The following is a 6455-nucleotide window of genomic DNA, read 5'->3' as shown; positions in this document are numbered from 1 at the left end:
TAGTATAGAATATTATATTATTTTTCATTTTTTACGATTATTTTAGAGTATGAGAATTTTAAATCACGTTCATACGACGTTCATAGCGACGTCGCTTTTTGATCCTTCGATGTCGACTATTCCTGTGAAGCAGAATTCACCAAGCGTTGGATTGTTCACCCACTAATAGGGAACGTGAGCTGGGTTTAGACCGTCGTGAGACAGGTTAGTTTATCCCTCAAAGCAAATGTAAAAATACCAAAAAAAAAATAAACTTGCTTATGTACTGTTCATGTTTAGAATAATCAATTTTATTATATTTTCAATACATAGCAAATGTACCACAATTATTGTCTATAGACGGGGGTAGACCAGGGGTGTCCAAAGTGTGGCCCTGGGCCATTATGGCATGCAACTTGTTTTTAATCATCTTAAAAATTTAATTAAACAAGATAACAAGAAAAAAGGAAAAATGTAAGGAGAATAAGTTATTCTTAAATAATGTTCTTTTTTGCCTTTTAAAAGGAATGCTCTTTTGTTAAATAGGTGTCACAAGGTCAGTTTAGCCATTATAAAAACCTTGTATTGTTATTGTTGCATTGTATTGTCCTGTTAATTTTTGTATGTAATTTCACAAATGTGACTTGGAATTTCACAAATGTACCTTCTCCTATGTATATATGTGAAACGTCAATGACAACTTGTACCCCTACTGCTCTAATCAATGTGACACATCCACATTATAAGTACGAGGCACACCTTAGTACTTCCCCTTTTGTTCCTGATCTCCGTAAAGGTCCTGCAATATAAAAAAGTGGGACTCTGAAGCAACCTTGGTGTGCATCATAAATCAAACCTGGTGGAAAAAACATCAGTTACATAGAGTTTGAGAGTGAGGTACATGATTTGTCAGTGGAATGGGACAAAAAAAAATGTACCACAAACTAAAATCAATGTAAAAAAAACAAACAGATATACTGCAAACTACAGCCCAAAGCTTTTTTATTGGCCTGCGGCGCTTTCTAAAAATTCAATTAATTAGATGACTACAAAAACAGGGCCGCACGGTGGTTAGCATGTTGGCCAACACAGTAACAGTCTGGAGATCGGGAAGACCTGGGTTCGATTCTCCCTTGGGCATTTCTTTGTGGAGTTTGCATGTTCTCCCGGTGCGTGCGTGGGTTTTCTCCGGGTACTCCGGTTTCATCCAAAAACATGCATGTTAGGTTAATTTGTGACTCTAAAAATTGTCCATAGGTATGGATGTGAGTGTGAATGGTTGTTTGTCTATATGTGCCCTGCGATTGGCTGGCGACCAGACCAGACCAGTGCCCCCGCGACCCTAAAGAGGAGAAGCGGTATAGAAAATGGATGGACTACAAAAACAATAGCAAAAGTTTAAAAAAGAACATCAAATGCATTATGTAACAAGAAAAAGTTAATACTAATAACTAGTGGTGTCACGATAGGCTTGGCTCACGAGACAAGACGATACACGATACTGGTTTCATTAGAATGAGACGAGACGATACACGATACTGGTTTCATTAGAATGAGACAAGACGATACACGATACTGGTTTCATTAGAATGAGACGAGACGATACACAATACTGGTTTCATTAGAATGAGACAAGACGATACACGATACTGGTTTCACTAGAATGAGACGAGACGATACACGATACTGGTTTCACTAGAATGGGACAAGACGATACACGATACTGGTTTCACTAGAATGAGACAAGACGATATTTGAACATTATTTTAATTCAACTACAATGACAAAATATAGAACTGGACAAACTGACTTTTTTATTTAACTGAGTCACAAAATAATGCAGGTACATTTTGCAATGTTTTATAACTTTGGTGCATGACCTAAGCATTATGCTTTTATTTTACACAGTCAGGAGATTGGGAAGACATGGGTTCGAATCTCCGTTGGGTATCTCTGTTTGCATGTTCTCCGTAAACGATGCCCTATGTAACACACGCACGTGTACTACTTATGTTTGTTGTCAGCTAATGATAGCAGTTTGGCAAAGTTTAGCTTCTAATGTGAGCTATCATATGATCATAACAGCACCATGACTGCAAATTATTGATCGCTCCTCTGAGACAGCTTTTGTGTCTGTTAACACCCACTACGGACATGTATGTGAATACCAGACAGAATGAGACGACCAGTCATATTATTCAGGCCAAACAACAAATGACCACAATTTTTATGTGTTTAAATTCAATTAATTGTAAATAATATTGACATTTTTTATGCAGTCTGTTCTTTTAAACCATATATGATAGCCAGTGGTGCTCTGATATTTTGTGATTGATAAGATAATCCTGACAAACAAACAATAGTTTTAAAGGTGAAATTAGCAACGCTCTTTTGTTGAATAGGGTTTGAGAGTGAGGTGTACAGGATTTGTCAGTGGAATGGGACAAACAAAATGTTCCAGCAACTACAGTCAATGTAGAAATACCAAATGTACTGTAAATCAGGGGTGTCCAAACTGCAGCCCAGGGGGCATTTGCGGACTGCAGCTGTTTTATTGGCTCTTGGCACATTCTAAAAATACAATTAAAGGAGAAAACTACAAAAAACTACAGCAAAAGTTTAGCAAAAAGGGCATAATTTAATGATCAAAAGATAATTCTAGAAACACTAATGATTAAATACTCTAATATTGTGTTGACTTTAAAAGGGGAACGGCAAAGCTTAACAGACCGCCAGAGTGAGGTACATGATTTGTCAGTGGAATGTACCAGCAACTACAGACAGTGTAGAAATATCAGGGTTGTCCAAACTGCGCCTGGTGGGCCAGTTGTGCCAAAACATGATATCCAACGAAGATTCATCCATCCATCCATTTTCTGTACCACTTTTCCTCATCAGGGTCGCGGGGGCATGCTGGAGCCTATCCCAGCTGACTACGGGCGACAGGCGGGCTACACCCTGGACTGGTCACCAGCCAATCGCAGGGCACATATAGACAATCAACCATTCACACTCACATTCATACCTATGGACAATTTAGAGTCGCCAGTTAATCTAACATGCATGTTTTTGTAATGTGGGAGGAAACCGGAGTACCCGGAGAAAACCCACGCAAGGGGAGAACATGCAAACTCCACACAGAAATGCCCAAGGGAGAATTGAACCCAGGTCTTCCCAATTTCCAGACTGTTACTGTGTTGGCCGACATGCTAACCACTAGCCACTAGGGATTCTCTGGTGTGCCGTGGGAAAGCATCCAATTTCACCTCATTATTATCCGCAAATAATGTGCCGTTGCCGAGTTGCCGAGTGTCTGTGCTGTCTAGTAGTGATCGGCAGCGTAACCATGTAATACACTTCCATATCAGTAGGTGGCAGCAGGTAGCTAATTGCTTTGTACAGGCAAAATAATCAATGCATGGATGCGTCAGATGGCGATGACAGTGATGGACTAGTTTTTGAAAAGGAAAGATGCCAACTCTGAACTGCACCCTGGAAAAAAATCGGACCCAGATGAAGGCCCAAGTATGAGTGGAGGTCAAAAGAAAGCAAAGACGGATAACTGAAGCAAAATCTCTTCCACGAGGCAATACTAGCTGGCTTTCATTTGGATTTACTTTCACTGGGGATGCAAGGAAACAACTACGTGTGTGGTGAAAAGATACCCAACAATGCTCTGGTCACAAGTAAGCTTAAACATCTCCAAAAGAGACTGAGAGTTGTTGAGGAAGAGCGTTGTGTGTGTCGTCCACACTGAGTGCATAAAAATGTCAATATTATTTACTGTGAATGGTTCTAAAATACTTTTATTTGATTCCTACACTGACACTGTGATGAGAACAACTTTATATTGTCAATGTAGGCTACAGAGTTCATTTGTTCGCATTTTCGGCTGGTGGTGTGCCTCAGGGTTTTTTCAATAAAAAAAATGTGCCTTGGCGCAATAAAGGTTGAAAAACACTGAACTAGACCACCGTGCGGCCCCAACGAAGATTCAAACCATGAAATTCCCAACATGCTAACCACTAGACCACAGTAAGGCCCGTGCTTGTTTTTTTATTCCAAAAATTCAATTAAACAAGAAAACTACAAAAAATAATAGCAACAGTTTAAAAAGAGAAAAAAGGCATAACAAAAAGTTGAACAGTTAATAGTATTGATAAAACACTAATAATACATTGTCACATACTGTATAGCACATAGTTGACATGCTGGCAGTTTTTTCCTTTAAATAAATATAACTTCTTAGCGTATCTTCATCTTCTGCTACCCTAGGAGGTACATTTAGATATGATTGGCATAAGAGATGTACTTTGTAGAAAGGAACACTGAACAATGTCATTTTGTTGTAATTAATTTTCCAAACTGGCAACCTTGGTTGCCACCTGTGCACATGCAATTAAGTCCAGCAGGAGTCAGCCAAGTGCCTCCAAAAATGTGTTGACAGATGGTCATGCAAGTGTGGAACCAGGAGAGGGCAACAGTGTTCTGCATTCTAAGATGTACGCCACGTCATTCACCGTCATGGGCTTTTATTTATTACATTTTTTTCTTGCGTTAAACCATGTGGCACAGTTTACACACAGCTGTGGCACATTGACATGAGACACCCTGTATTTTTTACTGTTTGAATTTTAATTTAATTAGCTAACTTTCCAATGCCATTTCATTAGCATTTGTGTGTGACAAGCTTCTGCCTAGTTTGATGTAACCTTTCTTTTTGCTGTTTACCAAAAACCTGACAAACCAGAAATACATTAAAAAAAAGACTTTGTTGCCCAGGTAGTGCAATATAAAGTTGTTCAATGTGCATGAATAGAATGTATATTTTCAAAATTAATGAAAACAGAGGGATTTTTTTAAATTGTATTTATATACAAATACAGTATAAAAATAACATACATATTTAAATATAGAAGTTGTTACAGAAAGCATATTTTCTCTTTTGTGTTTATAGGCTTAAATAGGCTGTATCTGCAAGAAGAAAATGCTCTTCTTCTTGGTGCTTTCCATCTTTGCACTCAGTATTGATTTCAAGTCAATCCACATATGTGTCAAAATGAAGTTAAATGAACCACTTAGATTTCCACCAGGAGCACACACAGGCAAGTTCTCTCAGAAAATATGCTTCCATGGCACTGCCTGTGGTTCAGCTTGTTTTAAAATATTCTCATTTAAAATCCAAACCAGTGAACAAGTGGTTAGCACTATATCCTCACAGCAAGGTCTCTGCAGCTGTTTAAAGTCTACATGTTCTCCCTTTTCTTGTGTGGGTTCTCCTCAGGTACTCCAGCTTCTTCCCCAGACCAAAAACATGCATGTTAGGTTATTGAAGATGTTGATATCAAAGTGTTTGCAACAAAGGTTAAGTGTTGGTTTAAGGAAAAAAAAAAAAAAAGTTGTACGCAAGAACTCTGCTTGTCCTGGTTATACTTGAAGGTGTTTTGTATCGTGCATTATGTACTGCATATTACTGCACCGTGTGTTGTTTTAGGATGTTGATTGTATGGTACATACAAACGACCAATGAGCATGTATTGTACTGAAACTACAGTATGTTAATCTGTGTCCTTCTGTATCGTAACGAGCTAGCGTGGCACAGGCAAAAGTCAGAGTCAAATGTAAACTTGCTTTCAAGAAAGTGCCCATTTATTTGCTTACACAATTTATCTCTCGTCAATTGGTTCGACCCGTGGTAAGTGAATTTCCGCAAAGTAGGATTCCTTATTTATAACTGGAATATTTGCATTGTTAGAGCATAGAAAACCCGTTTCCGACCTATGTTTTTTTTTTTTTTTACATTACCGCACCTATTGACATGAAATAACACCCCTATAGTCATCTTTACAGTATAGTAGACATACGAGTAAATAAGCCATAAAGACAACTATCCCCTTGGGGAGCAGAGTGAGTGGTGGTCAGGAGTAGGAGTGGCTCAATTTTTTTTTTTTTAGGGGTTATTGTGCCTGTTTTGAGATAATTCAAACCTGCAATAAAAGCCTGTTAATCCAGCGATCAAGTCTGGTGATTGTGTCGCAAACATAGTAACATTACTGACAACTCGTGCCGAGTGTAGAACGAGTGTCAACGTCTCTTTTGAATGGCTTATATTTGTATTCATTCATTTAGATATTTTTATGCTGGAAAATGCTTACTTTAGGCAAACACAACTTAAATATGCATATGTTTAGGCTGTGTATTCAACCACAAACAGCATGACTTAATATATTGTTGAAAAACCGTGATGAAGATGCAAAACTCAAGCTGTATTACCTTAGCAAACACCCACGTAGCATAAAATAAAGGGTCACGAGTGACCACGAAACAGGGTCATTGCAGCAAAATCTATTTACAGTCAGTTTTATTGCAAATGTTCCAAAATCAGAAGTCAACGTCAAGCTAGCGGGAAGTTTTGTAGTACATCAATACTAGTGTGATGAGTGATATTTTTCAACTCTAGTTTCAAATGTGTGTGT

This window comes from Dunckerocampus dactyliophorus, chromosome 3 (assembly GCF_027744805.1).
Source record: "Dunckerocampus dactyliophorus isolate RoL2022-P2 chromosome 3, RoL_Ddac_1.1, whole genome shotgun sequence".
NCBI classification, from domain to species: Eukaryota; Metazoa; Chordata; class Actinopteri; order Syngnathiformes; family Syngnathidae; genus Dunckerocampus; species Dunckerocampus dactyliophorus.
Note: the sequence above shows the minus strand (reverse complement) of the source record.